Raw genomic sequence first — 12053 nt, forward strand, 5'->3', positions numbered from 1 at the left:
AGCCTCAGAGTGCTGTAAAACTTCATTCTGAGCGTCTTTTCATTTTGCTTTGTATGTGTGTCTTTTTCTTCCAGTGTTTCTGGAATTCCATAAACGTTGTTTATGTCCTTCTCATGGAAGGTCATATAGTCACCTCTATTAATTTACCATGCTATCTCATCTGTCCCTCTCCACTTCTAAATAATCCCAGATATTATGTTGAAGGCAGTTTATTTGTAAAAATGGAAAAAAAAAAAAAAGTCCTACCAAAAATGGCAGTCCTTATAAGTGAGGGTTGGGAATTAGAGAGATGGTTGGTGGTAGGGAGCCTTGTTAAGAAATCCGGAAAATAGGCACACACATACAAATATACACACTAATCCTTTAGAAGTATAGGTCTGCTTTTGAATCTTATGGGGTCTAAGATCTTAGGGTATGTTCATAGAAATATAGAGATTCATAGCTGTATTGTCCTCAATGTTGATCCATGTGGAACAGTATACACAATCTTTGCAAAATAGTTAATATATGAAAGGCAATGTTACTGTGTGCCACGGTAGATACAAAAGTGATAATAATCCAAATACTCCTAGTAAAATTTTGTATAATCAAGATTATTATTTGAATCATGTCTACAGTTTTTGATCAATACACTTAGGGTATGCTATAAATCATGTTATATTAGTATGATGAAAGGAAAAGACATTTATTTATAAAAGGGTTGTTTGAAATATATGAAAATATTAAGCTAAGAGAGAGGACTGAAAACTTTTTTGATAGTTACTTTCAAGTATTCCATCAACTGTATCTGGAAAAGATCTCTCCTCTGGATTAGTCTGGAGAACATAAATAGGACCAAGAAGAAAGGGACATAAATTTCAATTATGAAAAAGGGTCTAATGATTAGAGCTATCTAATGCTATAAAAGCAGTTAGTTGGCAAGGAAAAGACCTCCTGGGACTGAATAATAATGACAAAATAGTTCTATATGTTGAATATTAAGAATGCTGTAGAGGGAAATCTTGAATGTGATGAAAGATTAAATTGTAGTTTCTCTGTAGACAACCTTTAAATTTAGGAGTTAATATTTCATGAAAATTTGGACAAATAGAAACAAGTTGATTTTCTTTCCTACTAAGTCCTTCTGACTTTTAAAATTAATTTATTTATATTTTGAATAGTTAATATTTTAATTTTCCAAATATCATAAAATACAAACATTTATTCTTCTAAAAATATAATAAAAATTGAGTATTGTTGGTAAAGTTTATCCTACTGAATAATTTTTCTTGGGCATGCTTGAGTGGTGGTTTTCAAACTTTCACAATTGCACAACTAGCAATAATGGAAACAACCACAAAAACAAAAACAAAACAAGGATTGGACTCCCAATGTAGGGATTGTATTTATTTGTTTTATATGTACACACACACACACACACACACACACAGTGGAACAAATATTTTTGTATATTATAGAACATTCTCAAATAGAAATTTCATAAGGATAAGTTAAAGAATATTTAAAATATTTCAAATAAGTTTACCTTTAATAATATATGAAATTATTTTATTTTTTAATGACACCAAATATTTTGGTTGTCACTTAAATTAAATTTAATAATGCTCAGTGTGATGACTTCATACCATTATTAATGACATCAAAAAGTACAGAAAAGTAACATATTTTTTAATAATAAAGAATATAAATATTTTTCAAATGTTCATCTTAATTTTGAAAATTTTTGGCCACCTTCTTTTCAGATGTATACATAAACTGCACATTGTAATTATATTGATAATGAACTCTTTCTAGACAGGGAACTGATGGTTCTGCTATTTTATTGGTCTTTTATATGCATGAATGCTTCTGTGTGTTTATTGGGTATATGCTTGAAATGCATGAAGCTTCTTTGGGACTGCTTTAGAGAACAAAAGAAATAAAATTCCTTATTACTTGCTTGAGGAAATTCCTTAACCCTAATCTAGAAGACTTTCTTAATAACCCAGATGCCATACCATTTAGAAAGCAAGTCAAATGCATACATTTTAATGGGTAAAAACTGTGAGTTCTAGATTAACTTCCTCACAGCAGTATGAACTAAACATGTTCTCCAACTGAGTAAAGCAGGTCTCCAATTCCCTGCGGATGTGAAGTGGGAGTCCTAGAATTTAATTCAGTTATGACAGTAACTACCTAGATTTAGTAGACCCCACAAGTAAGGCTCGATCCTACAAGACTGTCCCCAGTGCAGACACCAGTCACAAGTACGAGGTCCCTAGGTTACTCATATGTCTGTCCAGCTTGGTTACAAATCAAGAATTCCCACAACCCCTTCCTGAGGTTTGACGATTTGCAGTAATGGCTAAGAGAACCCAGGGAACTATTTTATTAATTATTACTGGTTTATTATGAAGGATATTACAAAGGATACAAATGAACAATGAGCTACATAGGATGAAGTGTGAAAGTGCCCTCAGTGCAAGAGCTTCTGTCTCCATGGAGTTTGGAGTGTGTCGGCCCTTTAGCATGTGGATATGATCATACTGCAAGGTCTCTGAACTCCTTCATTTAGGGTTTCGATGGAGTTTCCATTACATAGGAATGGTTGATTTTATCGTTGTTCACCAATGATTAACTAAATCCCCATCCCTGCTCTTCTCCTGGAGGTTGGGGGCAGTGGGGCTGAAAGTCCCAACCCTCTTATCACTTAGTTTATTCCTATGGTAACCAGCCCCTATCTTGACTTGTACTAGGAAGCCATCAAGAGTCACTTCATTAACATAAATTTAGGTGTAGTTGAAAGGGGGTCATTATGAATTAACAACAACAAATAAATTACTCTTTCACTCTATCACTCAATAAATTATAAGGGTTTTTAGTGCTCTGGGCCAGGCTTTGAGAACAAATATCAAATATATTTCTTATTTATATCTCATTTTCACATTTTTAAAGAAAATTATGTATGTATGTATGTATGTATTTATTTGAGAGGTGGGGGGGTGTGTTCCTGCATATCTAGTGCATGAGCGGGGGGAAAGGAGCAGAGGGAGAGAGAGAAGCAGCCTCCCCACTGAGCAGGGAGTCCATGTGAGTCTGGATTCCAGGACCTGAAGATCATGACCTGAGCCTAAGGCAGATGCTTAATCAACTGAGCCAACCAGGAGCCCTTAAACGTTTTTTTTATAAGGAAATTTTGCTGTGAAATACAGTGATTTATGAACCAGACATTTTTCATTCCATGGTAGTGCACAGAAGATTGTCCTTTTAGTGGGGTTATGCTCAGGAGAAGCCCTACAAGGGCTGTGAACTGGCAGGAACTGTCAATAACTTCCCTAGTGAAACAAAGAAAAGGTATTCACAGAGTCATTAAGAAGAAATGGTAGTTTTAATGAATTCTGGATAGCTCAGCATCAGTTACAAGTAAGTCAGAAGATACAAACTTCTTTAGGACTAAATAAAGCACTATTTAAGGGGATTTTTGATAATACAATTAAACCTTCCTTTTACTGAATTTTTCTTTTTGGTATTATCCTTTTTTTTTTTTTAAGATTTTATTTATTTATTCGACAGACAGAGACCAAAAGTAGGCAGAGAGGCAGGTAGAGAGAGAGGGAAGCAGGCTCCCTGCTGAGCAGAGAGCCAAATGCCCATGCAGGGCTCCATCCCAGGATTCTGGGATCATGATCTGAGCCCAAAGCAGAGACTTTAACCCACTGAGCCACCCAGGTTCCTGGTATTATCTTTTTTTAATGTATTATTATTCTTTTCGCTATGTTCCAGTTGGATAATAAACAGTAATGTGCCACTATCACGTCACTCTTTCTAATCCTTAGAAGTACCTTGATATACTGGACTTATTCTCATTTTACTAAAAAAAAAGGCATTACCTATCTGATAATTAACTTCCCCAACAACATGGGTGGCATCAGCCATATTTAGTCCTCAGTGTAACTCCAAATAGGTTCTTCCACTGTATCATGCTGTCCTCTCTTTATGTGTATTTAGAGAAAAAAAGGAAACAAACAAACAAACAAATAACTAAAACAACTTTTTTTGGCCACTTGACACTAGTTGTATCAGAGAGAGTATCAGTAGTAGATTAATCATATGATTTCTCCCCCCACTTTTCAGTTTCCCTTGCAACTAAGAAGATAATATATCTTTTTACTCTCATGCCATTATCAGGTAGTTTCAGCCTAAAAGAGTATGCTTAACATGCATTTGCTGACTGAAACATCTGATCGCATGTCTTCTATACAGAAAGACCATGAAGAAAATGATTTGGTGGAAAATGCCCTAAATGAATTCAGGAATTTCAGTATGAAAGAAAGATGTGAATAAGGAAAGAAACGAAAAATATGCTCTTAAAGGCTTTTTAAAGACTGAGTAGGCTTTTCCATTTGTGTACTATATAAGATTTTACTAGAATGTTCAAAATTAAACCACATTAAAGTAATCAAAGCACTCTTAGAAATCATTCCATAATAATGATTGGGACTTGAAGATACAGCTGTTTTTGGTTAAGAAGTGGCTCTTGAAAATTATTTGAAGTAAAATGAAAAGTAAGAAAAGATTTCCTTTTTAATTGTCCATATTTTAGAACATTAATATAGAGTGTGATCGAGTGGGAAATATGTCACTCTGATAAATCGCTCTAGTTTTTAAATTTGGTGTCTTTTTGAAACATCTATTGAAAGGCCTGACAATTTGGCAAAGCTGTTTGTATCAATCAAATATTGCCAAACTTTGTCTCTACATGCCAGGAAATTTCTCTCTCATTTTGCTTCCTCTGACTCAGGCAACCAAATTTGCTAACAGCGATCTTTTCTCCAGCTCCATTCCCACCTAGACGCCCTCATTCACTCAGCAGGTTTTCTTTACTAGTTTCCTGCTCTCATCTGAAGGAAGTTTAGACACATTACACCACGAATGGGCTGGTTTTGAAAACAGGCCCTGGGCTGAATTGGCCCCCTGACTCTTCTTCCTGAAGAATCTACCTATGAACTGTTCTGAGATTTGCTTGGCTGAAGATGTTAGCTGGTTATAATAGAAATACAATGCAGTGAACCAAAAATTTTAACTTCACTTCAATATGCAGTTAATACCAGCTTACTTAATGCATTTCATTAAGCATGATTCAGAAAACATTTTAAAACAGTAGAAACTCAGGGGCGCCTGGGTGGCTCAATGGGTTAAAGCCTCTGCCTTTGCTCCGGTTATGATCTCAGGGTCATGGGATCAAGCCCCACATTGGGCTCTCTCCCCGCTAAGCGGGGAGACAGCTTCCTCCTCTCTCTCTGCCTACTTGTGATCTCTCTCTGTCAAATAAATAAACAAAATCTTTAAAAAGAAAAAGACAAGTAGAAACTCAGTATAATTATATTCATGAGGATGGTGATTATTAATATTAAGAATAATTTATAAATTACAACTGGAGGTACTGTCAGATTATCAGGGACAATCAGAATTGAGGAAAGAGAATATTACACCTATTCTATCTCATCTTTTAGGATTAACTGCAGAAGGAGGTATACTCTTCCCTAAGCGTATTATCATTTTTTCTTTTTTTTTTTTTTCATACTTTCATTGTCTTACTCCCTGTATCTCAGCTCTTGTGTCCTCACATTCTGCATTCTTTATGTGGAAGTCTATGATTAGTTATCAGAGATCTTCTCAAAAGAGGTTTGTTCTAACCTCTTTCCTGGAAGGCCCTTCCAGTATTCCCAATTTCTTGGTGGAAATATTATATCCTTCATTTTCCCTTGCTCATGTTCATCCTAATCTCTGTCCCGTTTCCCTTATCCCATTTCTTCTGCAACATGAGGGACTTGACTTAGGAAATTTCACCTTCTGGTTATGACATGTCTCTTGTCCGGAGAGGTCAGATTATTTGACTAGTTGGTCGAATGTGTTGAGTGAAACTCTCAGCAGTAATTTCCTTCCTTTCTCTGGTATTGAGACTTTATGGAAAGCTTGTTGAATACAGAAATTCTGTTTTGTTTTGCTCTGATCTGTTCAAATCTGCAATTGGCTCCATGATCTTCCAAAGTCCCAAAAAGAGAACCAATAACAGTTTTTTTATGTATTTGCTCTCAAACCACACAGGTGTTCTTATTCAGATTATCATCAAAATATGTGCCCTAAGGGCCCTGAGTGGCTCAGTTGGTTAAGCATCTGCCTTCAGCTCAAGTCATGATCCCTGGGTCCTGGGGATGGAGCCTAAATCAGGCTCCCTGCTCAGCTGGAAATCTGCTTCTCCCTCTCCCTTGCCGCCCCCCATGCTCATGCTCTCTCTCAAGTAAATAGATAAAATCTTTAAAATTATATGTACCCTAACTTAAAGAAAGTTCACATGATCTCAGTTGAGGTCTCTACTTACAATTCCTTTCCTGATACTCTCTCACCATGCTCAAGTGCTAAAAATAGGTAACAAGGTAACAACACGGTAAAAATAGGTAACAAAATAGGTAACAACAGGTAAAGATAGGTAAATGCCTATTACTTCTCCAGAATTTCTGGTTCGACGGCATTCTAATATTTTAGTGCTTCAGTTTATGCTGTAGAATTTGTTTCATTCGTAAATAATGTTGGGCATGTGACCTCTTCTTCCTCCTCTCCCTCCCCCCATTCCTTCTCCTCCTCTTCCTCCTTCTTCTTTTCTCTCTCTTTCTCCCTGTCTTTATGGATTATGTACATAGTTCTTTTGAGCTTTTTGTGGTATGATACCCTACTTGCAGAAACATTTTTTATATTTAAAAAAATGTCCTATAAGAAATGAATAATTTTATCTAACAAATGGTTAACCACCCTAATGAACGGTGGAAAATTAATCTCTTCTTGACCTAATTCTGATTATCTAGCCATTACAAAGCATACAGAGACTTAGAGTGTTGATCAAATTTTTCATGTCATTTCTGAAGTTTGTGTCATCAGGTAGAGTAGAATTTTCCCTCTTAAAAAAACAAACAAACAAACAAAAAAACCTCGATACATATTTACTCAGCTCTCTTACATTTTTGTTGTTTTTCCTATGTTTTTATAGTGATGTGAAACCAAAGAGGACGTATAAATAGTAGGTAAAGGACACAAAGAGTAATACAGAATCATGCTAAGTGAAAGGATTTTTATGTTTTGGGTTTTAAAGAAAAATACAGTATATTCTTAGGAGAACAGGTTCATATGTAAAATATTAATAACATTTCTTAATAACAGTGAGGAACTAGAAGCTTCTTTTTACATTTCAGTCTTAAAACCATTTGTGTGTAACTTCACACCTAAAATAAAAATCATAAATTGTCTACTATCACTAACACCATAAAACAGGAATGTTAATTACATTTGTACTTTCAGTTCTACAAAACAGTAATTCCTTCCACTCTGAAGATATGCCAAGACCACAAGAATCTGAATGCCACAGAACACCTGCAAATCAGGCAAAAAGGAAACGATGAATTCCAAAGGTCAGAATTTTCTTTATTTGGCTTTTTTGCTGTGAAGTATGTATGAGTAGTGTTTGTTATTTCCTTAAATGGCAACATTTTTAAATATACGGCATTAAAAACATGTAAAGCTACACATTCTAATTACAGAATGCCAGAATTAAGCTAATATTAAATGTCAGTAAATATAGAATAAAACATACAAGTATAGGTGTATATTGGGGTCTCTTTAAATTGTTCAGATTTTTTTTTAAAAGATTTCCTTAATTCATGTATTGTGATAAAAAAGAGTTCAGTGACTTTTCTGGATGATTCTAGAAAGGCAGAATATAGTTTAAAGGTCACAGCTGTGAAGCTAATATCAGTGGAAAGAACGGGAGCTGAATCTTAATGCGTTCACGTGTGTGCGTGTGACCGTGCACACACATGCACACTAATGCAGAAAATGGAAGAGAAGAGAGGATTTTTTTTTTTTTCTTTTTAAGAACTATCTCCATGGATACATTTTGTCCCCACTTTCGCTCTCAAATCCTTGGTGAAAGATAGCTTCAAGTCAGATAATTGAACGAACCAGGAAGAGAAGGTGAGGAGCCTGGCTATAAATCACAAAGAACCAGCAGTCAATTAAATCAAAGTGATCCATAGGACCTCAGAAGAAAACAATAATGATAAAACTCATTTTTAAAATTCTACACTGTTTAGAAGTAACTTTACTAATGCAGGTCACATTATTCCTCTGTAAAATGGAAATAATGAAGCTATAATCAATTTATGGGAAAAGTACCTAACCTAGTGTATCTAGTATTCGGTAGATGCTCGGTAACTAATCACTACAAGACTACAATAATTATAGTTAGTAGCAATAGTAATAATAATACACTATAAAATATATTCAGATTTCTGTTCCATTTATTTTTCCAGAGAAACCTTTGAAATATGTATTTTTCACTTAGCATTTAAGACAGTAAAAGTGACTTGGATAAAAATCATAAATTTATAAATTATTTTTATAAATTATATTCTTTACTAATTACAGGTAATAGAATATAGGTCTCCTGACCCCCCACCCCCATGCCATCTCTTTTTACCCTTTCCCCCTCCCAGCTGGTTCAGAGAGGTTATTACCTATATGGTCATGAACCCAAATTTCAGTTCCTTAGATCCTTGATATTCAGAGTGTCTTCCCATTCCAGCAGCTTCAGAATCACTGGGAACAGGTCAAGAAAATAATCTCAGGCCCACCCCAGACCTACTGAATCAGAGTCTGCATTTTAACCAGATCTGTAAGTAATCCTTATATGCATTATAGTTTAAGAAGTGCTGCCTTAGAACCCTCAAACCAGGCTGTGCCCAAGGAACTTAAAAAAAAAAAAAAAATTGATATCCAGAATCCGTTTGGACTGACTATATCAGAATTTATGGAGATGGGCAAAAGATTAGGGTTTTTGTATTGTTGTTGTTGATGTTGTTTTTAAGTCCTCTAGCTCCCCAGTCACTCGTATGTATAGCCTGTGGTCTTTCCAAGTACGTGGTTTGAAAAGAAGTATAAATGTGGAAAGGATGTTGAACACTTACAAAATAGTTACCTGGTTAAGTCCACTTCAATAATTCAAAGGGGGAAAAAATAAAGAAAGAAAGAAAGAATTCAAAGGGAACAAGAAAGAATCAAACAGAACTGATAATTCCAGTGCACCAAGAACAGTGTATAAACTCAAGGCTTTGGGGCGCCAGTGCGTTAATCCTCTGCCTTCCGCTCAGGTCATGATCTCAGGGTCCTGGGATCAAGCCCCCCATGGGGCTCTCTGCTCGGCAGGGGGCCTGCTTCCTCCTCTCTGCCTGTGTCTCTGCCTACTTCTGATCTCTGTCTGTCAAATAAAAAAAAAACAAAAACAAAAACAAAAAAAAAAAAAAAACCCGCAAGGCTTTGTATATAGCTTGAGTCCCGATTCCCGCTTCATTTTCTGGCTCATTTTCTGGCATTCGTTCAAGGTATCCAGGTTCCCCAGACCTACGACCTTCTTGCTAAGGTTTTCAGTCAGCCTCTGGGTGAGGTAAGATGACACTTTGTCTCTTCCCTGAATCCCTATTTCTCACACAGCTAATTTCTGCTGCTCTGTTTCAGCCTAAAGTCCATCTCTGACCCATTGCACCTGTTGAAATCAGGTTCCCCAGCCTTTAAATTTTTTTTTTTTCCTTTAGAATGTCTACCAGCATTTTAATTATGAATTCATTCATGTGACTATTTACTTCTCATTAAACCAAATTGCCACAAGGGCACAGGCAATGTTGTCTGTGTTTGGAATATAATTATAAGCAAGAATTTGACTATCTTACTGAAATATCAACATGATTGGACTAAGGTACAGGTACAAGAACATTCACTCAAACATTAGTGTAATTAAAAAAATATAAAATACTCAAATTTTTATTAATAAAGGAATAGTTAACTTATAGTGCTAAACCTAGAGGACCCCAAGCCAATCATAAAATGGAGGACGTAGATATATATGAATGCTTGTGAAAGATATCTGTTCTCACAATATTTTTTTCAAAAGCAAGTTGCATAAAAATTTGTAAGATGCAGTTCTATTTTATGTTTATACTGTGTTATGTTTTTCATAAATACATGTGTGCATGTGAGCACAGGTACACACACTAGACATTCTCCCTCAGGCACACTGGTTTACTTTCTGTCCCTTGTATCTACCGGCATTTTTTGTACCTTGGAGTCATTGTAGTTGTACCTAAACAATAATATTCTTTCCTTCCTTTCATTGGTGAACTCCTGCTTATCTTTCAGATCTTAGCTCCTTACTAAAGTCAGTGTCTTCCTTGACACTCCTAATTAACTGACACTCCCCTCATAATATGTCCCCATGAGTGCCTCTCCTTTGTTGCAATAATCCTGTCATTTTTACTGTGATCCCTATGACTCTTGAGGGGGCACATTTATCTGTCCCAAGTGGAATCTCTGGGAGGTTGCTGTATGTGGTCAGTGTACATCCTTGTGTTTTCAGTGTGTAGCACAATGCCCCGCATTACATAGAATCAAAACTTATTATTTAAATAAAATGTATAAATTAGTGAATTCTCATTCTCCACCTTATGTACTGGGAAACCTCATCTCTGAAAAGTTAGGCAACTTTTGCAGAGTATTTATCTAATAAGTAGCAAGCCAGAATTAAAGTACATTTGACCTCACTCTCCAACTTGTGCTTTCAATAAGTAATAAATTACCAAGTTCAAATTTCAAAATCAGATTTTACTAAAATGAAAATACCAAACCCAGGAAGCACTACAGCAAGCATTCTGTGTTTCTCAGAGACATCTCAATGAGACCATTGCTGTTATACCCTGAACGAGGAGGTGGGGGAAAGAGCACGAGAATCTTATCCACTGACGATCAAAGAACCACAACTGGAAATTCTTTCATTGTTAAATTACATAATTTTGCACTGCTTTATAAGACTTTGTGATTTGCCGAAGCCCAAAGTTCTGATAGATTTCTGTCCATGACTAATGCTTTGTTTCAGTGAGAGACTGTATTCTCACCTATATCAGAAGTTCAAACATGTTCATTTCCACAGATGGGCAGTTAGGACTTAATGTTTTAATTTTTTTTTAAGATTTTATTTATTTGACAGATAGAGATCACAAGTAGGCAGAGAGGCAGGTAGAGAGAGAGAGAGAGGAGTAAGCAGGCTCCCTGCTGAGCAGAGAGCCCCATGCAGGGCTCAATCCCAGGACCCTGGGATCATGACTGGAGCCGAAGGCAGAGGCTTTAACCCACTGAGTCACCCAGGCTCCCCAGGACTTCGTTTTATTAAAAAAATAAGGTGGAGACTGAGTTAAAAATGGAAAAATCACTGCACTTAGAATTAAAGGAAGTTCCATTATGAATCTATTGATATTTACATCCTCTTTAGCACAACCTGTAGATTTGATTTCTATACAGGTAATAAGGGGCACCTGGTGGTTCCGTCCATTCAGCCTCTGATTCTTGGTTCCTGAGATCCATGAGCCCCCCTCTCTCCTTCTTTCTCTCCCTCAATCACTCCTCCCTCTCACCACCAGGGAGGTCTCTCTTCTCTCTCATGCACATTCTCACTAGCTCTCTCAAATAAATAAAATCTTTTAAAAAAATGTGTTATAAGCATGTAATGACCCTAGGTAAGTATTAGAATGGAGTGGTAGAGGCCGTCATTCAAGATGAAAGCATTCTACTGTTTCCTTAAGATTGAGAGAAATACCACATTAAAAAAAAAATATATATATATATATATAGCAATACCATTAATGTTTTCACATATGCTTTTACCACCTACCCCCCAAAAATTTGGCTTAGGAAAATGCCCATTAAGATTTGAACATAATATGATTTGAACAAGAATTCCAAGAATGCTACTTTCAAAGTTTATTATATATTCATATATACATATGAAACTACATTAATATCATATAAATTATATATCATATGAATTATAAAACCATTACATGAAATATAGTTATATGTGAAATTGCTTATAAGGCCTACAGTGTTTTCTTTTGAATATTCTCAATGGTAGTAAATTGATTCCAGAAAATCAGTTTCACTCTTAAAGTTCAGGCTTTGTCTGTGAATATATCTAGCTA

Source organism: Mustela putorius, unplaced genomic scaffold (assembly GCF_011764305.1).
Source record: "Mustela putorius furo isolate JIRA1106 unplaced genomic scaffold, ASM1176430v1.1 tig00000129_pilon_pilon_pilon, whole genome shotgun sequence".
NCBI classification, from domain to species: Eukaryota; Metazoa; Chordata; class Mammalia; order Carnivora; family Mustelidae; genus Mustela; species Mustela putorius.